Consider the following 23,366-nt stretch of genomic DNA (forward strand, 5'->3'; position numbering starts at 1 on the left):
GTGTTGTGTACCTACTATGAGCCAGCCACTTTTCGAGGCACTAGGGACATTAATGGTAAAGCCAAGTCCCTGCCCTCATTCACCTTCTGTTCCACAGAGGGGTGGCGGATGGGGGACAGAAAATACACAAAATAAATATAGACTGAAATACAGATCGTGCGGGATGATGATAGTGCTGAGGAGAGCAGTTGAGCAGGGAGGGGGTTGGGGCATGGGTTACAGGGGCTCAAGTTTTTTTTTTTTAATGTTTGTTTATTTTTGAGAGAGAAAGAGTGCACAAGCTGGGGAGGGACAGAGAGAGAGAGGGACACAGAGGATCCAAAGCAGGCTCCGCATTTGACAGCAGAGAGCCTGACGTGGGGCTTGAACTCATGGGGTTCAGGTCATGATCTTGTTGGACGCTCGACTGACAGAGCCACCCAGGCGCCCCCACAAGGGCTCAAGTTTTTAAAAGAGTCGTTAAGAGAGGCTTGTTGAGAAGATGACATTTGGGAACAGACTTGAAGGAGGTGAGGGAGGAAGCCATGGGTTTCTGTGTGGGAAGAACCTTCCAAACAAAAGTATGTCTGAGAAATACAAAGCAGGCCACTGAGGCTGGAGCAGAGCATGTGATGGGGAGAAAGCTAGGAGGTGGGGCAGAGAGCTGGCAGTTGGATTTGTGGTGAGTGGCCAGCAGGTCACAGAGCACCTTGTAGGCCATTTGTAAGGGCCCTGGATTTTTCTCTGAGTAACATGGAGCCTTTGGAGCAGTATGAACTAGGCATGCTTGTGTGGCATTTTGGCCATTAAAAAAAATGCATTGGGGTGCCTGGATGGCTCAGTTGGTTGAGCATCCGACTTCAGCTCAGGTCATGATCTTGCAGTTCATGAGATCAAGCCCCAAGTCAGGCTCTGTGCCGACAGCTCAGAGCCTGGAGCCTACTTCGGATTCTGTGTGTGTGTGTGTGTGTGTGTGTGTGTTTGTGTCTGCCCTTCCCCCTCTCATGCTTTTGTTTTCTCTTTCAAAATAAATAAACATTAAAAAAAATTTTAATGCATCAAATTGCGTCCTTTTCCTTGGTATGTAACATCAAGTTTGGTAAGAACTCTGCTGGGACCGGCACCTTCAGCGTGGGGGAGGTCAGCCTTGCTCTGAAGGATGCACAGTTTGCCCTGATCTTAAATAATTAGCAATAGATTTCCCAGGAAATGGCTCTAGTATAGAATTTGCAGAGTTTCCCATTCCACCCAGCACGCAGAATTTCCGACAATAAATTACATTCCAAAACCACTAGCAGTCAGCCTAATTATAGGCATCTAAACAATCCCCTCTATCCATTGGCAGAAATAAACTTGAAAAGTCTGCCCAGTTATTGACTCTGAGTCCCAAAATCAATGTGAGGTAGTCAGTTCTCAAATAGAAGAGGCTGAGGAGAATGTAAGAAGAGGCTTGAAAAATTAGCCTCTTCAGAAATGCAGGAAAAGAGGATGTTTGCAGTCTTAAGGGGGGCGTATTTCCTCACAGCCTGTCTTGCAGGGGCCCTATTTAGGTAAATGAGTTCATCTTAGTCTGCTCAAGAAGTTCTGTTATTATAAGGGCTCTTTCAGGGTATGAAAATGCAAAGTGAATCTTTGGGTGACCGGATGCATGGAAACAGGTTTTAAATGACTACAATGTAATTGATCTATGCTGCCATCAGTTGTGACCCAGGTAATAGTGGAGCTAAAACAATTTCAAGTGGGTCAAGACATCCCTGGAGTACTTGCTGCCGTGATATAGAAATCTCCCAGCCATGTGTCTTAAGTCCTGTAAATCATGTTAGACTTAATGAAACCTTCTGCAGGAGCGTTCCATTTCTATGATGCATTTAACTGCAGTTGTTGACATGTTGTATCTGGATTGAAGAAATATATAAACTTTTGATTAATTGCAGTGGTACTAGGAAGATAAAATATATGGACCACTAATTTTTTTAAAGTAATGTCCAGAGTGTGCGTCTTTATGTATAATTGCTCCCTAATTATTTACAGCAGGCTCCCGTAGATTTTGGCTTCCAGCTCAGACTAATATTTGCACTTCTACTTTATGGGTTTAGTTTATGATGTTTATTTTTTTAAGATAGAAAACTCTTAACACTCAAGTCTGATCCGGGTTGTCGTGTTTATTTTCGTTGCTTTGGCACGGCCGCGTCAGCTGTAAAAACACTGCCAGTTTAGCCCAGTTCCGTCGAATGGATTCAGCGACCGTGGCGTGCCTACTGTGTGCAACGCTGTGTTCGGGAAGCATCTTCACCATGAGCCGGAATATACGACAGCCCCAGTACAAGGTTACTGACAACCCAGATTTAAAGCCAGACATGGCCACTGTCTCCTTCCTCATCCTCTCCCTTCTCCATGTCTCACACCAGTCCTCTCGCCATACACGCACATGTACATACCTTTAATCTTTTGCCTGTAAATCTGGTCAATTCTCCATTGTTTTTTCCCTTTGGGGTTTAATAAGTATCTCCAGCCAATGTTCCATAAATTCTTGAGTCACAGTGATAATAGTGGTAGAGAGAGCAACACATTTGGTACTTTTTATCTCATGTACCAAAGTAAACATTCATGTTGCCATCCATTACTCCCCAAAAGATGCTGCAAGCATATTGGTTAGTGATATTTTGATAATAACTATATAAACCTTTTTGTCATGCTATTAGGACTCCCACACTTTCATTCACAGAAGAACATTTTATTTACATTGTCAAGTAAGACGGTGGCAGCTTGACTGAGACTTGCAGTGTATCACTCGCTTCACTTTCCAAGGCAAGTCCTGGAAGTTGCTTCCCCCTGCCCCTCCCCCCCACAAATGGATCTAGAACCATTCTTTGGAAATGTAGGTTTTCAATTATGCTTAGAAGGAAAAAACATATGTGTGTGTGTGTGTGTGTGTGTGTGTGTGTGTATAATATATATATAATATATATTATATATAAATATTTATATTTATATATTTGTATTATATATAGTAATATATAATATTAAATTATATATATAAATATATATATTTTATGTTTTGTTTTCTTTTTGAGAGAGAGACAGAATGTGAGTGGGGGAGGGGCAGAGAGAGAGAGGAAGACACAGAAATTGAAGCAGGCTCCAGGCTCTGAGCTGTCAGCACAGAGCCCAACGCAGGGCTCGAACCCATGAACTCTGAGGTCATGACCTGAGCCGAGGTCGGATGCTTAACCGACTGAGCCACCCAGGCACCCCGTATTTATACCCATATTTATATGTATATTCATATATACCTTCCCTCTGCATCCTGGGTTTCTTTTGGCCACCTCAGGAGGCTGAGGTGATTCCAATCCACCAGGGTTTATGTGTCTGACTGCGTCTTGACATTAGAGGCTTAAAACCCATGCATAGAAAATTCATTGCACTTGGTGGAGGGCAACTTTCTTTTGCGTGTATGTTTCACAGTCAAAGCAAGATGGTCCCAGTGTGAAGGAAACTTTTACATGCAGGAGGTGGCACAGAACTGAACAAAATGGGGCCAGGCAAAAAAAAAAATTACCTATGGACAAAGGGAAACTTGAACATGGCAGTAAAGAGCCCATGCTTTGGAGTGGTACATAACTGGTTCTACCACTTATTTGCTTGGTGACATTGGAGAAAATCCTTCTGGGCCACTGTTTGCTGCTCACCTGTAAAACGTGGATAATAGACCCTGCCCTGTGGTGTCATCGTTAGGCTCAAATGAAACATGCATTTAAAATCACTTGTGAGGATAACGTGAGATATGATTTATAAAGTGATCACATGGAATCACTTACTAAATGAGAGCTGTTATTATTGTCCTAGTAGATGGATTATCTGTGTCAGCCCCTCATTAGGATGGTACCATCCACCTAGGGCTAGCAGTGGAGGGCAGGGAAGGATTGTGGGCTGAAGATTGTTTTCTGACTTTTAGGGACAGATAATTTCAGGCTTGAAGAGACAGGGTAAGCTTCATGGAGGAGCCATGATTTTATCTGATTGTTTTCAATTCACAAGTGTATTGGTTTCCTAGGGCTGCTGTAAAAAAAGCAGGTGGCATAAATGGCAGAAATGTATTGTGTCACAGTTCTGAAGGCTAGAAGTCCAACATCAGGGTGATGGCAGAACCACAGTCACTCTGAAGGCTCCAGGGAAGGGGCCTCCCTTACTTCTCCCAGCTCCTGGTGGCCCTAGATGTTCCTTGGCTCATAGCTGCGCACTTCAGTCTCTACCTTCTTGGTCACGTGGCCTGCTTTGTGTTCTTTCTTCCCACGAAGAGAGTTCTCTCTTCCTACGAAGAGATTTCTGTCAGATTCCTACGAAGAGATTTCTCTCTTCCTATGAAGACATCAGTCATACTGGATCAAGGACCCGTCTTACTGTAGTATGACTTCATCTTAACCTCACTAATTGCATCTGAAAGGACCCATTCCCAAACAATGTGGGTCATGTTCACAGGTCCCGGGGATCAGGAGTTCAGCCTATCTTTTTTGGGTGCACACAGCTCAGCCTATAACGGCCAGTATGTATTAAGGTCCTGCTCCGTGCTGGGTGCCAATCTTAATTAGGAAGGATTGGCAGGTGGGGCCGAGGAAGGAGGGCTTGTAAGTGAGGGACATCATGTGAGTTAAGGTTCGGGAGAAGAAAAGCACCATTTTGTCCAGAAAGGAACATATTGATGTGCTTGTCAGAGCGGAAGTTTCCTCATGACCGTGGGGGAGGAGTTGCAGGGAAGGTGGGCGGTGTCACATATGACCAGGCCTTCTGATGTGTGGAATCACACTGTCCCCTTTTGCCTTAACGCCCAACTTGGGGACTGACCCTTCCCTCCACTCAGTCTCACGGGCAGCAAACCTGCACGGTGTCCTAGACTTCCTACCTCTTCCCACCTCCGCATGCCCCTCTTTGTTCGGTCATTACGGACTGTCAGGCTGACCTCTCCCCACACCCTTATTGCCTGAGACACGGCTGCGTTTCTTTCTTGCTTCTTCCTCTGCCTACAGTTCTTCTGCCTAGTTGATCTCACATATGGCCACAGACCTCATCGTCCCAAGCTCCTGTCAGAAACCCCTTCGATAGTTCTCCAACACTCACGTGATAAAAGTCAAACTCCTTCCTTTAGCACAGAGGCCGAATGTACATACTCCTTCACTACTAGACCCCATTTCCCCAGAAGGACTCTTCATTCCCATCACACTGAACTCCCACTTGGAGCACTTCAACTACCCCGTGCCGTGTCCTGTGCATTGCCTTCTTTACATCCTGTTCCCCTGGGGAATGCCCTCTTCCTTTCTCCCGGTTCACGGTCTTGTTAGTTCTTTCTGAGCCTTGAATTGAATACTCGAGCGTCATCTCCTCCAGGAAGCCTTTCCTGACCCCCTTTCTGGTCTGCGACAGGTGCTCCTTCTTTTCATGCTTCCTGAGTACAGAGCTGTTGTCACTTCTCTGCCCACCCAGTGAGTGCTTGAGAAGGGCCCGTGGCTCATGCCTCTGTAGCCCCCAGGCCTAATGATGGGTGTGGCCCAGGGAAGGCTTCCGGGAGAGGTTCAAGAGCTGGAGCTTGAAAGGGCAGAGGGAGTCCAACGTCGCGGCCTTTGAGTTACCCCTGAGATGACCGACCCCCTGATGCCTTCTGGCACAAATGCAGGTAGAAGCATCTCCATGACCTACAAACACTGTAACCAAAGAGGAATTTAATGCAACTGAGAGATAAGGGGAGAAACTTTCTAATTATACAGCCCACGGGCCCTGTCATTTGGCGGGGACCATATGCAGCACTCACTTTTCTCTGTTTTAATCCACCATTTCCCAAAGTCTAATTATTGAGAGAACATTAGGCAGAAGATGGGGAGTGCAGAAAAAACTTCAGTAGACAATCACCTTGTAAACATCTTGTGATGGGGACGGCTATTAAACAGGAATGCTCAGTACCAACTGAAGCTCGGGCGAGTTTAGCCAAGCAAATCAACGCAAGTTAATCTTTCAGTGTCAGCTGGCTGAGTTTTGGACGAGTGATGAATGCCTTGACTGGAAAGATGGAATGCTGGAATGCCAGCCAGTGCTGTGACAGCTACAGATGGTGCCAATTACTGCCAGTGGAGCCTGTGTCCTGCTGGGAGCCCAAGATGTCTGATTTGTGGCCACAGGAAAATGAAAAAGAGGCCTTCCAGCTGGGCCTGTCACCTGTCCTTTATTGTTCTGTAACCAAAATTGTATTCAGGTGTGAAGACCATTTCGGTGATGGTGGCGGTGGGGGGGGGGGTGAGGTGGGGAGGCGTTGAGTGTGGGCAGAGGACCGTGTGCCTCATGTGAATTTCACAGCCATGCTAATTGCCTAGCATGTGCCTGAGGAGGGTGGGGCGAGTCACTACCAAGGATGGCCGCTTCTTCCCACCCCATTCCCAGAAAACAAAAGACTCCCTGGAAATCATCCTGGAATACAGACAAAGGCAAATGAAAATATCCCACATACTTGTGATTTCCACGGGGCTGGATACACAGCATCAGCATCTAGCGCGTCGTTTGATTAGGTGAGCCCTGCTTAGAAAGCCTGCTCTGCTTCTGTCCCGTGGCAGGCTTCGGAGCTCGGCTCTTCCCATGTTCACATCACGGCAATGAACGAGCCCACGGTCTAGTGCCCAAAGGCCTGCTAGTTTGCTTCTCCTCTGAGGGGGTCGCTGGTACTCACACTCCGGAGGCGATGACCAAGAATGAAATTTTGGCTTGAACCACAACATCGTTATAAGAGGAGCAGCAATAACAGTTTTGAAAAATAAGAGTAACATCAACAACAGTATCCGCCTCCACTCTCATTGGAAGAGAGCCCTGGATTACTTTTCCGACGTGATTCCTCATCTTCCCAACAACCGTGCCTGAGAGATATTATTACCCCACTTTAAAATGAAGGGACTCAGCAACAGAGAGACTGGATGGTTTTCTCAGGGGCTCAGAATTACTGAGTGATGCCACCCAGATTTGACCACAGTTCTCCAAATCTTAAGAAGAAGGACGGCCAAGAATGGAAAAGAAGGCTACTAATTTCCGTTCCGCGTAGTTGAAGAGACAAGTGCTTGAGAAATGTCAGAAGGAGCAGTAATGGCCCTGAGACTGGGCTGGTTACTAGTAATGGGATAGTAACGAGGCACAGAGGCAATGGCAGTGGTCCTAATTAATACATCATTTACAATTTTGCTGTTATCGGCAGCCACGTTTTTTCTCCAGTGGGTTATGGTGAAATGTTACGGTCCTGGCCTTTGATAATAGTTAGGCGCTGGGGTGGGTTTTCATGAAGCAGGTGGGGAGATGGGGATGGCTGGCACCCAATTGCTTGAGTCAGGAGGAGACACCAGCCTACTCCAGTTTCTGAGCCTTGGAGTGGTGTTAGACTCTTCCAGAATGCCTAAAAGGAGCCCCTCCAGCCTCACTCACTAATAGTTCCATCATCCCTCAGGAGCCCCATAGATTCAGGGATGTTGTCCTCCATGCATTATGGTTTCCCTAGAGGTAGAGCTGTAGTAGGTGTCTGCTGGGGTTCTCTCCTCAGGATTTGGGGGTATCGGTCCTGGGTCTGAAATGTATATTCCATTAAGAGGCTCTCCCCCCTTCCATAAATCATGAAGCAAATCTAGTGACCTCTGAGAAAGCCTCAAAGACTTAACACAGTGTCTTAAAAGATATCCCCTCCAAGTCTGTGGGCGAGTCGAGATGAAGCTTGGGTCCTAAGGAAATTTGGCTCACTACGAGGTGGCTGGTGTCTTGAGACCATTTCACGTTTCTGACATAATTCACATCTTTGATAAACTTTCGGAACACGTCTCCCTTTCCTGCTTTGTTCGTTTGTACATTTTTTTCTCATTCAACGCAAATGACCGCTTACTCCACTTCCACATTCCTTTCTCTTTGTGATATTTAATGGAATTAGTCTAGACATCTGTGATCTCTAATTGATTTTTTTTCCCAAAAGGCAATTAGCTATAAGAACTTAAGCCACTCAGAATTACTTTACTTGTAATATTGTGACCTTTGTGGACAGAATATCTGGGTCATTTTCGTTTTCCTTCCTGACTTTTCAAGGTGGCCAAGGGTATCCTCTAGACTCTGTTGAGCACATGTATTTTTGGAGGGATTTTATGTAAATTTAATATAGTATCTGAAGGGTAACAGGCCATCAGTGATGGCCATGTGGGGATGGTTTCAGGGGTTTTTAAGATCACCCAGGGTTCACTGATTTGCTAGAAAGGCTCATAGGACTTAATGTACAGTCTTACTGATGGCTCAGATTTATTATAGAGACAACAGCAGGGATATGTAGCTGGATCACTAAGGGAAAAGATCCATCAAGAAGAGTCTGGGGGGATCCATGTGCAGGCTTCCAGTGCTCGCTCTCTCTCTCCCACGAGGGGCCACACTGAATGCTCTAACCCCAAGTAGCAAAAATGCAGCAACCTGTGTGAGATGTTTCTGCCCAGGTCATCGCATTTGAGGCTTCGTGTCCACGTTTTTTACTGGGGTCTGGTCACATGGGCCCACTCTGCCTAGCCACTACCAAATGTCCAGATTTCAAGAATATGAGAGTCATCAGTGACCCAGGCAGGTACAACAGCTTTACATTTGCACTTAGGGAAAGTCCCATATCCATGTAGGGAGATACAACAGTCCATCTTAGAAAGCTAGGTGGCTTCCTTCATATGTTTCCATATTGACCTTTTCAACCTGGCCTGGGGCACACACACGATGTGTGATCCCTGAGGGCACATGTGGTCCCCTGCAACTAGAGTTCACGAGGAGTAGGCACCCCGAGCAGTACAGGCTAACAGAGCCCCTGGTGTGACTGACCTTCCCCTCAAAGAGGAAGTGCTGGGTCTGAAAGGTAGGAATGCTGCTTTATGGTTGAATTTAGATGTTTGCTTATCTATTTACTTCCTTATTTAAAATTAATAATGATCTTGGGGCACCTGGGTGGCTCAGTCGGTTAAGCGTCCAACTTCGGCTCAGGTCATGATCTCGCGTTCAGTGGGTTCCAGCCCCGCATCAGGCTCTGTGCTGATAGCTCAGAGCCTGGAGCCTGCTTCGGATTCTATGTCTCCCTTTCTCTCTGCTGCCCCCCACCCCCGACTCGTGCTTGCTCTCTCTCTCTCTTTCTCTCTCTCAAAAATAAACATTAAAAAATAATAGAATGAAATAAAATTAATAATCTCCTGAAGCCAATTTAAGCATCATAATATGGAGACCTGCTACTTTCTCCATGGAATGATCTGGCTGGAATTACCTAACTGCTAATACTTTGTAAACTGAGATGGAGAAAGAAACACTTTTTTCCCATTTTATTAAATCTGACTGATAGGAATTGAGCTGTTTTGCCCTCAACTTCACACACAAATACGTAGCAAACTTTAGGATCCTTTTTTTTTTTTTAAAATATACTTTAGGATCCATTTAGCAGCAGGACTCCATCGGTAGACAAATGGTCCTATAAAAATGACCCTCTCAACACCTGGGAATCAGGTCAGAAGTTCCAGATAAGCCTGTGTTTGCCAGTTGGTGTATATTGTATTTCCAACCATTAATGCTTTGGAGAATTGGTAGTTTCTGCGCCAAATGGCCATGGAAGCTAAATCGTAGTCTCTTAAATGAGAAAGTGGCTTTCCTATTAGAACATTTGGAAATGAAGATGGAGAGGGTGACAAAGGGGTCGGTAATGACACAGCACTTGGTAGTTTACAAAATCGTGTCCCTATTGATTCTCACAACTGTCCTCTGAGATGGGCACTTTCCTTCCCGCTTCATAGGTCAAGAAAAATGGAGGTTGGAACCTGCTAAAAATCACTCTGAACATACAGATAACAAAGCGGGGATTCAAACGTGGAGATTCCGACTCCCACCTCTATACTCCTCACTCGCCGCAGGCTCTGAACACTCCGCCCTCACCTGGCTTCAGCCAGGAAATAGCTCACAGTAGAGAGAACATTCTTGATAGCCTCCTAGTGCCTCGAGGCTGAAGTTTCGCTTGCCAACATTCCTCGCTTTTTCCATTCGAGGAATCACAGGGTTCCTGTAGGAAGAGGTGGTATTCCGCCTGTTTGGGGCAGCGGGTGGTGGTGACGGCCTGGGTGGATGCCTGCTGTAGAAGGACCCTGGGCGCAGGGAAGCCGCTGCAAGACACAAACCCGCAGAGACTCAGCAAATACAATACGGCCTAAGCTCCGGATGTCACACGGGCTGGAGGAGCTTTGGGCTGGTGAACTGTCCTGCCCACAGAGGTGGTCACCTAAAAGCCTCTTGAGTCAGACACACCGCCGCTGTGGCTAAGTCATCACCTCCCTCCCTCGGTCATTTGTGCAGAGGCAGCTAAGGATGGAAGCAAACCTCTAGGCTTCAGCCTTCCCCGGGCCTGGCTTGTTGCTCAAGGAATCTCCGCCATCTCCCCGAACCCATGTTCATTTCCTGCCGGCAAAGAGAAGGGGTAAGGCTGGTGCGATCCATGGGCCGCAGGCCCCAAGTGGACAGTTTGGTGCAGAGCTGGAGGAGAGGACGATGGGCGGGTTTATGTAACATTAAACCCAGGCGGGCACTTACCTACTTTGCCTCGGTGGGACTCGTCTAGGACTTGGCACGAATTCGTGTGCATTTCATTCCACTTGGCCCCTGGCCATCAGGGAGACTCTATTTTCATTTTGAAATTTCACTTGGCAGATCCTTAAAAGTCACCAGAGAACTTTTCTTGAGTAATAAAACGCAACTTTTATTGGAAACTAATTATTTTTTCAGATGAATATGCCAGCTGTTTGAAAATGTTCTGGTCACGTTAAAGCATATTTTAATAGTGTGCCTACAGATCCAATTGTGAAATCCTTTTTGACAGTAACGTATAAGCACTTTATTCCAAAGTGCCTTTAAGGCTAGTTCCGTGCAGGTCTAGAAAGCTGATAAATGGAAAAAATATCCACTAGTTGAATAAATCAATGATTTGGGGAATGTGCAAATATTGTAAAATTCAATATGTAAGTTACAGCGTTTTTTTTCCTTTGAGCTAAGACTGACAAAATAAATACAGATTTCATTCACTGAGCGGTTCTAAGCTTTTCGAAGGAAGTGGGATCCGATGACTTGGGAAGGTTTGGGTTATGCTGAGTATACTTGGCTTTGTGTCTCATTAATGGGGATACCTCCTCTGGTGTGTTCCCCATGTTCTAGGCTCCCCGCTCGCCGCTGGGATGTGGGTGCGACACTAGGCTGAAGCGGAAGGCATTGTTTTGGCCTGCCAGGAATTTATAGCCCTGTGGGGTGCATCAGAACTGGGGTGAGAACAGACATGTGAACAAGCCAGAATGATGTGGGTGTCAGATAGAGGTTTGAGGGATATCTTGAGCAAGCCCAGAGCCTGGTGGACATTGTGACTGAAGGAAATGAGGCTAGAGGGAGCAGATAACGGAAGGTCTAAATGTCACACAGTGCAAAGTTTCTTCTCTTTTCTGCAGACGTTTGTGAAAAGGGGACTCACGTATTCAGGCTTCGTCTTAATTGTGGTGGAGAATCGATCGGAGGGGCAGGAGATGGGACTAGGAGGCTGACCAGTTGGAGCTGATGTGGTAGTTCAGGGGAGGGTGATGGGGGCTTGAGAGAGGCATTAGAACAATTATCCAGGGAATTCAATCCGTGCGGAGTGTGATCCGGCTAATCTGGGGGTGAGAGTGGGGGCAGAGGGAGGCACTTTACTCTCAATCACTTGTTTTTATTGGCTTGACTTGGCCAGATGATGGTCTCAACTCTCCACATCGCTTTGCCTTTGTCCCAGCTCTTGTATCCTTCGGACAAATTGCTAGCGTCTCTAGGTTTCCTTTTCGCCAGCTGGAAAATAGGGATAATAATTCTTACCACCAATGGTAACGGCCTCATAGGAATGTTCCACGCATTTGTGTGATGGCTAGCATATTCTTGGCATGAAATGATCATTAATAACATTCCTAATACTTCTGCTAATGTGCTTCGGGATCTTCAGAAAAGTCACCGCCCCCAAATACTAAATATTTGAACTAGGAGGAAACATTGGGAAGTAATAAAAGGCTGACACCATTTCCTTAAGCAATAATCCCTGATGGCTTTCCTTTCATTCGCAAATCCTCTCTGATCCATTTTCATTGAATTCACAGAGCTTCATTTTGTCAAACAAATGCAACATCCAAAGTTGTCATGAGAACCTTCCTAGGGTTTTTGCCACACATTGGAGGCCCCCTTCCAGCAGCTCAGACGAGGCTCCAAGCTCCTAGAGTGTGCCTGTCTGTCTCTGGGTGACAGTTGAAATGCCATGGTGCCTCAGAGTTTGACGGACTCCTTTGCCTGTGGCCCAAGGGCCCAGTGACAGAAAGATGCTTTTTTATTTTTCAAAATGGTGATGGAAAGTTTAAAAAAAAATGCCTTTGCTAACTCACTTCTGGCTATTGTAGAGTGTTAAGGAAATAAAATGGCTTGAATTAAGGGGAGCTTTAGATGGCATTTTCTCTCAGGAAGCCAACCTCCACCATCCCCCTCAAAACAAATAAGACAAAAGTGCATGTTCATGAGGGGTTTAGCAGCCACGAGGACTCCAAGCACACGTCTGGGCAAAGATCCCAGAGGCCACTCTCAGAGGTCGACTCTTTCTGACAAGTCACTTCACAGAGACGACCGCTTCAAGGAATGGCATCCAGTTCCTTAAGTGGCCTCCATCCCCCATGCTCCTCTTACTTGCTTCTCATTGGCTGAGTTGTGACAGTCTCTCATTGACTGGGCTGTTGCTGGGCAAGGAGAAGATCATCTTGCCTCCTGCTGGGGTAATGAAGCAGTGGCTTCTTCCTGATGGGAATGTATGTCTTTCTCTGCTGGGGTCTTCAACTGGTAGGGCAGGAGAGTGGTCTCCTTTTAGCTTCCTGACTCCATTGGAAATGAGAGTAATGTTTTAGTAGTGTTCACATTCCCAAAGGGTTCACCCCTGTGCTTCTCCAGGTGCCTCAGACCAGCTTCTAGAAAAGTGTTCCTTTGCATGCGTGCATTCTTCAGGACTCGGCAAGTGTAGAGCCATGCTACACGTCCTTTCCCAGGTGGTTTTGGTGAGAGGCCAGTCCCAAAGAATCTTACCCATGGTAGCAACATTTGACAGCTTTATTTTTTTAATGTTTATTTATTTTGAGAGAGAGAGAGACAGAATATGAAGCAGCCTCCAGGCTCTGAGCTGTCAGCGCAGAGCCTAACACCGGGCTCGAACCCACAAACTGTGAGATCATGACCTGAGCTGAAGTCACATGCTTAACCGACTAAGCCTCTCAGGCACCCCCAAGGTAGCAACATTTTAATCCATCTAAGTTGTTTGCTATTTTTTTAATTATTATTTTAAAGTTCATTTATTTCTTTTGAGAGAGAGAGAGAGGATCGAGAGAGAGAGAGAGAGAGGAGGGGAGGGGCAGAGAGAGAAGAAGAGGGAGAATGCCAAGCAGGCCCTGTACTATCAGCGCAGAACCCGATATGGGACTGGAACTCATGAACTGGGAAATCACGACCTGAGCCGAAACCAAGAGTCAGACGCTTCACCAACTGAGCCACCCAGGTGCCCCTAAATGGTTTGCTTTAGTAGGAACAGGAAGATTTAGCCTGCGAGACTGTGGGGCTGGCCCTGACTTTATATCGGGCTACTGACTCACTTTTTATACCACACCCCCGAGCATCTAAAAAGCAGCATTTTCCTTCAGAGTACAGCCTTTACCTTGTCATAGAGGTAACTGAAGAAAGGAGGCATCTTGGGACACAGCACTTACTTTTGAACAAAATAGAGAGCCCTGTTTATTTTTAGAAAGGAAGAGTTTAAAAAGCATTGGCTACAGATTCAAAAGGCCCAAGGTACAAGAAGTTCTGCCGCTGGTTTTTATTAACGTGGTTGGGGTTCGGTCACGTCAGCATTCTGACCACTTGTCTCTTCTCATATAGAAACGGAACATCTACGACCTGCTCCACTGGCCTCTCGGCATTTTGTTAGGGGGCCACAGAAGATGTTCCATATTGTCATTCTTGGAAAACTGTCGAGGGCTGTTCATTTGGAGGTTTCTGTTTGGGGTGAGGAATGTATTATGAGCGAGGGGCCTGTGATTGTCCAGGTTAATTACCTGTCAATAGAGGCAGGAAGAATCCAGTAGCCCGGCAGACCGCTCATATTCGCGAAATGCTGAACGACAGGTTTGTAACTTCCTTTTTCCTTGTATCTAAATAGCACTAGCTTAGAAGTGATTTGATCTTTGGTCAAGAGGTTATCACTGACTCTGATTTAGAGATGCTGTTCACTGGCCATCAATGACTGCGGTTGACCCCAAACAATTATAATAATTATTCTTTTCCCTGCAAGGTTTTGGCTGGAGGTGGGGTTAACTGTTTTTCCCATCAGCGAACTGGTGGGAATAAAGTAATCAAATGTTAGTTTCTTTTGGCCACTCATGCAACATAGTTCCCACAGGTTTTATGTTATCTCTTAGGGACATTTGATCGTGGCTGAATGATATTGTCATGAATTTATTCATTAAAATATTTGTGGCGCAACACTCATGCCTCCAGAGCACTGTCACCTTAGGTACTAAATAATGTAGGATTTTTGTTTTGCCAGAAACCATCATGTCTCTTAAGCCTCGTCTGCTTTTCTGTCTTTTGCGCATTCATTCCTCTACTTGATAAATATTAGAATGAACCCTTGTTCTTTCTCTGAAATGGGGCTACTATACTCTGGAGGCGGGGTTCAGTAGGCGTATCTATGATGCCTCGCATGGAGGAGTCTCTAAAGGGATTTTCATGAAAATGAAAACATTTTAAAACACAGCACATGAGCCAAACTATAATTTTATTAAAGCAAAAGCCACACTTCCTGAAACTCCATGATTTGTGTTTTTCTGCCTCTAGGGTCTTTTGTGTTTTTTTTGTTTTTTTTTTTTCTCCTCCTTTGGAGCACTGCCATTGGGTTAACATATCAGTAGATGTACAGCCCACCAGCATATATAATTAATGCTTGGGAATTGTGGCTTTCAGTCTCACCAAGCACAGGAAAATGTCTCAATTTGACAGTGGGCCTGACCAAATGCTAATCGTTTGGGGAGAAAAAACTAGCCAGTTATGTAGCTACGTGTATGTGGTCTGTAATCTAAGTGGAAGGAGATCAAAACCCAGTCAGCTATTTCCATGTGATGGCCTCACTTCCGACAATAGTACCATTCTCAGTAAGACTATTAAATATCCTTGCAAAGCCTCATCGTATGGAAGTATAGTAGTGTGGGACTGGAAGCCTGGGGACAGAACACGTGTGTCCTGGCCCTCTGTCCACCCAGTGGGGACCTCCCAAGCCCTATTGGCCTTACACAGGGAGGTGGTGAAGTGTTTCCTCTGTACATTCTCTGCTTCCAGTTGTTGTCTATGGATCCCTATCCTTCAATAGGCCCTTCTTTGGCTCTTGACCTTGAGATCTTACCTAATCTCAGCTCAAGAATTTGGCCCAACTTTGGAGGAGGGGATTATGGGGATGGCAGTGCTGTGAGACGAGTGGCTTTGGAAAGGCTGGATGATCACTAGTGGGGATAAAACACTAGCTCCTACCCCCGAGGATACTGGGAGGTTCAAATGGGATGGCATGTACAAAGGCCTCGGGGGTAGGAGCTAGTGTTTTATCCCCACTAGTGATCATCCAGCCTTTCCAAAGCCATATAGTATGTATGGAGTCAGGATTCAAACCCAAGTTCACATAGACTCCCCACGCTGTGCTCTTTTTGCTATACGACACTGATTCCCTCTCCGTCTTTGCTTCTTGAATCTGGAAATGACAGATGGTAGGGACTGAAGACGGGCCATTTTCTTGGGTGGCTTACACTAGCCAGTGCCATAATTTTGAAGATACTCACTAAAGCCATTTCAGGACTTTAGAAGATTTTAAAAGTCCAGCTCAGTGTTTCCCAGTGCATTGCCCCCCTCCCCACCATTCCCACCAAATAACGTGGGCAGTGAAACCCATCTACCAGAATAGTCCATCGTCAACCTGGTTTTCCTTATGTTTTGTGCCTTTGTATTTTTTGTGTGCCTTCAACCATTTGAATATATACAGAGTCACAGGTGTGAGAACTGAAAAGAACCCTCTGTGATCATCTCGCATGTTTGACAGATGACTAAACTTGGGTCCAGAGGAGACTCTTATTTCTTCCAAAGTTACACAGCAAGCTAGTGGCAGCACCAGAACTTAACCCTGAAGAAACTGCCACTGTGCCTATAGATGTAAGTTAGATCACCCAGACCCATTAGGTAGCAGTTCAGATAGGAAAAGACTCTTAGGTTTTGCAGTGGCTTGACAGGTACCTACAAGTGCATGGAAAGCACGTACATTTTAAGCATTAAATCAAGAAACCACACGTTATCTTTGATGATAGAGAAACCAGAGATCTGGGAAAATAATTATTCCTTGGAGAATGGGTACAAAAACACTGTCTCAGATTTTTTGATTTACAGCTCTCTTTGAAGATGTGTGTATCCTTATATACGTACCCATTTTTCCTTTACTAATTCTTTCAATCCTACATTTAGCTCTTTGGAATTTAAACATAATCTGTGTTTTTTGCTTTGTTTTGCATTTTGTTTTTTGTTTATTTTTTTGAGAGAGAGAGAGAGAGAGAGAGAAGAGAGAAAGAGAATGGGCATGAGGGGGGCAGGGACAGAGAGAGAGGGAGAGAGAGAATCCTAAGCAGGCTCCGTGCCCAGCACGGAGCCCAACGTGGGGCTCCATCGCACTACTGTGAGATCATGACCTTGAGATCATGACCGCAGCCGAAATCAAGAGTCGGATGCTTAACCTACTGAGCCACCCAGGCGCATTTTGCTCGGGCACATTAAAGGCTCCATTGGGGGTGGAGCAGGGATGAAGAGTGGCTCTACCGTATAGTTTATAAGTTTTAAACAGGCCAACTGATTGGTACATATTGGAATATTTAAAGAAACGAATGCAAGTCATTGCAGACTCTTTTACGGAGCAGTGCAGATAAATTTATCTTGGTGCACGTGAGTTAAAATCAAGACGGTAGCTCTGTATGTTTCAATCTGTTAATATTCAGACTCCTGTTTTCAGTCTTTTACGGATTCAAATACAAATTAATGTTCAGCAACGTTCACCAGACAGCTTTCTGCAACAAATCTATATTGGTTTCTGGATAAAAAGTATGCTTGATTCACCATGTCCCCTGAAAACTTGGACTTTCAGGAAGGAGAGAGTCAAACTCTTGGTTCAATAATTCCATTGTGTATGGGTTTGTGGGAAGTGTTAGAAATGATCAGTTTCGAGTTTAAAGAGGATAATTAAGAGCTCCAAAGTTAATGTAAGCATTTTATTTTCAGTTTGTAGTGTGTAACAGTGGAGTTACTGCATCAGAGTCAGAACGCAGTGGACTTCTGTGTTTCTGTCGTTAAAATCAAAATGGAACTTAAATTATCATTAAGGTTCCTAAGATTCTAACATCAAGTGCTTGGTGAACTGCTGTCTAGTTTGCAGGTAGGAAAATTACGAACTAGGTTTACTGCAGAACCAAGTGTGTTTTGAGTATGGTTTTACCACAGGAATAGGATGACTGCATCTTAACATTAACCTTCAAAAATAAAACTGTCCATGATTTTGTCAGCAGAAAATGGGTTTATTCGGGAATAGCAGAGAATTGCCATTTGGGATGTGTAAGCTCTGGCAAAACCCCGGGGAAGGTTCTGCGAACAAAGGAGAGGAGAGCTCTTTGATAGAGGTAGAGGGAGAGTTGGGAGGGGCTATGATAAACACAAAGTCCACTGGAGCAAGCTGGGAGTTGGTAGTGTAGAGGCTTCTCGTTGGCCGAGTTGTGACAGTCTCTCATTGGCCAGAGTGTTGCCGGGCAAGGAGAAAATCTTCCTTCTGCTGGAGTAGTCAAGTAGTACCTAAAGTAGTATGGACTCGGGAGGTATGGCTCTTTCTGTTCGGTCTGCCATTTTGGACTGGTAGGGCATGAGAGATCCCCCTACTGGCCTCCTGGCTCCATTTTGAATGAGGTTTCTTTTTATTAATTTTCACACTAAACCCCAGTGGTTCATATTCTCTGTTCTGGACTTTCCATTTCCTTCATGAACTCGTATCACTCCATCTCCCCGTTGACACTCAAGAGTCCTATAACTTTTCTCTAGATTTCTTCTCTTGGCTTCAGAAATTTTATTTCGATTCTGTTCTAGCCTATATATTCTTGATTTATCCAAAGCTTACTTCTTTTTATACTGTTCCTTTTCTCTTCTTTTTGTGTTTCGCTACTATTTTGTGTTTATTGGCAGAGGTAAATCATTTACTGTTCATCTGTTTACAACTCTAGCTGCTTCCTCCTGCCCAGACATTCAGTTTCTCTAATCTGACTTTAAAACTTTCATTTTGTTTTCATTTTACAGTTGATTTTCCCCATGAAGCTTTTGTGATACTATTGCCTTACGGACCTGAGGTATAATGGCATAATACTATAATGATCTAATGCAAGCGACTTTTGTGTGAAAGAGGTGTTTTCTCAATGAGTGTGACAGTATTTCTCCAGCATGCATTACTCCGTTTTGAATAACAGAAAGCATTTGGTGTCCTTCGAATAGTAAGAATAGGTGAAAAGTGAAGGTTTTATTGATCAAAGTTTATATGTTTTTTTTTTAAATGAATCCGAAAATAGCAGTTGCTGCAAGTGTTTAAATATAGTGGAGGAACTCCTTTGTAGGAATACACAAATACACAGATACTCTTTCAGTGTGTGGATGGTTTTTTTTTTTTTTTCATGCCTTGCTAAACAATAAAAGCTGACATTTAATAATGAGCCTTTGCATTCTGGGTGAAGGGCGGGGTATTTGTCAATGTTTGCATGTGCCTATATCATGGGCGGGGGGAGGGAGGGCGGGGTGGGGGGCGCGGGTGTGCAGGATGAATTTCCTAGTTTGTCCTCTTTCTCCTCTTTTCATTTTAATGGAGGGCCCCGAATTCTTTATTCTCTTAACTGTGACTACTCACCCAACAACAAACACTAAAACATTGACTAAGGATGTACCTGGATAGAAAAGGCCAGAGCTGTAGTGTGATCTATAAAGAGGACTCTGTTTGAGGCTCAGAGTAAGACATACTAGTTAGTTGATTAAAAATGAAGTCCTTAATGGCTTCTGTCATAGATTCCTATGTGATTATGGGGTGTGGCGTACTGGCAATAGAAGAAAAAAAAAAAAAACCTGCCAACCACAGAATGGATTTGGTTGAAAGGCTTTTAAAAGAGGGTTTTGAAGCATAAATGAATGTATATATAAGAAATATATAGAAAGAAATGTGTAAATGTGTGCTTATATTATTCTTCTTTTCACTGTGTTGGGATTTCTGTATAGAAACAGCATAGGAAAACCTATTCCTAATTGTTTACATCTTACGTGTCCAAAGAAAGGAGTAAGTACCGATGCTAAGAACCCAGGACGATTACCTTACACTTTTCTAATCGCCGCTTTCTGCGTCCTGTCTTTCACTGTTCAAAACAGCTGTGTGCAGAAGGAGCCCCTCTGAGGACGGTTATCGTGGGGCTCAGCCAGGTTAAGTGGCCCCGTGAGTGACGGGGCTGGGGCTCAAACCTGACTTCTCAGCGAGCGCGCTATTTTTCACTATCAAATTCTAATGTTGTATAACGTTAAGAAGTTTGCACATATGCAAAAATGTAAAGAAGAAAACAAAGTCGAGGCATAACATCGACCATGTTGGCTTATTTATGTGTGTATGTGCATATAGATGACAAGAATTCAGATGGTCCTCACAGTCAGAGTTTTGCACCTGGTTTGACTCCTCCTGATGTAACGTTATGAGCATTTTCCCGTGTCATTACATAGTATGCAGGATTGAAATTTTAAACTTTCAAAGCCTTTCTCCTGGCTTATGCTGCCCCTTTTCAAGGTGACAATGCCCAAAATGGAAACATGACATATTCTGATATTCTAAGAGCCTTCGAATATTTATGACGGTATTGTGGTACGGAAGCATCACATTAGGGTCAGGAAGAAAAAAATGTGTTTTTGTCTCTGTTTTTTTTGTTGTTGTTTTTGGTCTGTTTGTTGGTTTGCATCAGTTCCAAAGAAGGAAGGCATAGAGAGAGAGAGAGACAGGCCTGTACAGCCAGCTGTCAGGTTTTTAAGCTGATTTTGCTTCACTTCTTACCCCTATGATTGTCATGGTCTGTCCCTTATTTTTTATCTATAAAGTAGGCGTGCCCCTCACCAGGGACGGGAGGATTCGGTGAAGATTCAGGATCCCTTAACATGTAGGACTGTGGCTGAGTAAATAAAGGATAAGCCAGGACTTCCCAAGCCGTGTCTGCCGTGGCGTCGTGGAGGGTGACCTTGGTGCCCGACTCCCTTATTTCCTTACTTAGGAAATGGACCTGTCAGGGGATTATTGCTCTGGCCACTATCCTTTTGTGAATCAACTGGTCATCGGTGCTGCTAGGTTTCCTGTCTGTGGCTTCATCTCTAACATGTTAGGCTCGCAAAAGTGTGGACCAGCTGATCTGTGCATGCCTACAGCTTCAAAACGTGGTATATGACTGTCATATTCCGTACGGAGAGTAGATGACCAGACGGGAGCCCCGTAATGCAGGGCCATAGGCGGTTTCCATTAATCCCTTCCCCGCTTCACAATTTCTTTTAGGAGGCAAGTGCTTCTTGGCTTCTTGCAAACCAGTGTTTTGATGTGTTAATTTAAAGTGGATCAGCAACATATGGACTCTATTTTCCTCGAAGTATCCATTGGTTTAAAAATGAAACAAACAAAAAGGACTTGGGCAAATGTTTTAAAAGCATTTTGAAACATAACCCAGACTTGCTGGGCCCGTGCCTTTATATGAATGTGACGGTTATTGTTCCCTTTCCTTTAAATCCCGAGGCCTGCAGTGTCCATCACAATTATATGTGCACCAAAGAACCAGTAGGTGCAAGCTGACACTCAGACCGTATTCTTGGAATGATAATACGCTGTGTAGCTTGTTAATTAAAAAAAAAAAAAAAATAGTAACCAGGGGCACCTCGATGGCCCAGTCGGTCAAGCATCTGACTCTTGATTTCAGCTCAGGTCGTGACCTCACGGTCCATGAGATTCAAGCCCTGCGTCGCACTCTGCGCCGACAGGGCAGAGCCTGCTTGGGATTCTCTCTCTCTCCCTCTCTCTCTGCCCCTCCCCTGCTCTCTCTCTTTCTCTCCCCCTCCACTTAAAATAAATAAATCATTAAAAATTAAAACAAAAAAATAGTAGCCCAGGCTGAAATGAGTCGAAATGGCTACTTGATTAGTAGTGTGTTCCTGTTCTTATTTAATCTTGAATTCCCGACAGGGTTCTCTTTGAAAATTCTGCCTTCTGCCTCCGGATGTTGGCCCTTGTTTGTAAGATGCTACTTAGTTTTCTCCTAGCTACAGCCTAACCTTTTGTGTCTGAAGCGTTTAGAAAATGAATGAATTCATAGCATCGTTTGCCTTCCTTTATACCCGCAGTGTTTGGGAAACTACGAATGAGAGAACACAGGTTGCAAAGCCAGGCGGAATCCCTCCTCTTACTTTTATCGTATCAATCAGAGTGTTGGTTTTTCTAAAGGGATCAATGCCGTTTATCTGTTGGAGCACATTAAACCCCTGACTAAAGGATTTAGGCTAGTGTTTTCTAGGAAGGAATTACCACAGCCATAGAAATCAGCGTAGTAAGAGGTTAAGAACATTTTATCGATTTATTCATTCGTTCGTTCATTCATTCATTCATTCATTCTGCATTATCTTCTACTTTGTGTCTTGCACAAGAGACGAAGCATGGGCAGGATGCTGGGGACTGAAGCAAGGAGGGACCCGGTGCCATCAGGGAAGATTTCTCAGAGTGGATTTACTTTTTTGAAACCTGAGGGCCAGTGCACTGGTAGGAATCGGTTGCGAATGGCAGCCCATCAGGTAGAAAACAGATTGTATCAAAGCACAGAAATGGGAAAGGGTCTGGCTAAGTTTGGAAAGAAGGAAATTCAGCCTCTGTGGCCATAGGGTTGGTGGCAGAGACGCAGATGATCTAGGGACAGGGTTCCCAGACACAAGAGAAGCGTTAGACGTTTGATTATTTCTCTTAGAAAGACACAAATCTTTTTCAAGTGCATTTTCCCCCGGGACCTTCCGACTGCTACGTGAAGTTTTCCTGACTCACCCGTGCAGAGACACAGCTGTCAATAAAAGTTACTGTTGGCAGTAACAGACCAGTCCTCACAAACTCCTGGTCACACTTGAAGACCTAGCTGAAATGGCTCTTTCGCAAGGAAGTCTGTCTCGATCCCCCCATTGCTGGTACACTCACATAGCGCTTAGCATGCGTGATGGGTATTGCTTTTTAAAACTTTTTTTTTTTCAACGTTTATTTATTTTTGGGACAGAGAGAGACAGAGCATGAACGGGGGAGGGGCAGAGAGAGAGGGAGACACAGAATCGGAAACAGGCTCCAGGCTCCGAGCCATCAGCTCAGAGCCTGACGCGGGGCTCGAACTCACAGACCGCGAGATCGTGACCTGGCTGAAGTCGGACGCTTAACCGACTTTGCCACCCAGGCGCCCCGGTATTGCTTTTTAAATCCTCCTGGCTTCTGCAGGAGTCTGCCCTGCCTCTCTTGCTCCCTGCTATGTCTCAGGAAGTAATTTTCGGAGGTACTAAAGAATACGCATTGAGTTCACTAAAATCCTACCAAGGATACAGGTACAACTTTGAGCGTATATGCGGGGAAAAAAAAAAAATGAAAACCTTTTGGCCTAAAGAGCAAATGAAGTATTTGTTGATGAAAATAACAGCAAGGCGGGAGGGGGGCAGGGTGGGGGCTTGTAAACAACAAGAGAGTCCCAGGCAGGAATATTTGGGAAGCGACCCTGTTTGTTTTTCCATTGCCTTTCATAGTCCAGGGTCGCTTCCCAAATATTCCTGCCTGGGACTCTCTTATTGTTTACAAGCCTCCGGCCCCTGGTGCCCCCCCCCCCCCCCCCGCCTTGCTGTTATTTTCATCAACAACAAATACTCCGATGTGATGCTAAACTGAGCTATATTAGATCAGCTAGAAATCTTTTAGGCTCTCAAAGCATGGGGATTACATATTCAAAACAGGACCTAATGTTTCAGCGCTTCATATTCTACTATAATTATATGGTTCAATGCAAGTGATTATATCTCTTCTTCAGTAACGGGCTGCAAAGTTTTGGTTTGCCGGTTCCCTCATAATTTACTGCCTAGGTATAATAGGCCAGTCTTGCGGAAAAAAAGATGATAAATGATGCTGGCTAGGATTCATAGATTTATTAAATTTCTAT

At 44.8% G+C, this 23,366-nt stretch overlaps 1 protein-coding gene across 8 annotated transcripts in view; it reads left to right on the plus strand.

Moving 5' to 3' along the window:
• The window catches only part of AFF2 (AF4/FMR2 family member 2), a 454,373-nt gene that overhangs the window by 210,314 nt on the left and 220,693 nt on the right, over positions 1 to 23,366 (plus strand). The window lies entirely within an intron of this gene.

Source organism: Prionailurus bengalensis, chromosome X (assembly GCF_016509475.1).
Source record: "Prionailurus bengalensis isolate Pbe53 chromosome X, Fcat_Pben_1.1_paternal_pri, whole genome shotgun sequence".
Lineage (NCBI taxonomy): Eukaryota > Metazoa > Chordata > Mammalia > Carnivora > Felidae > Prionailurus > Prionailurus bengalensis.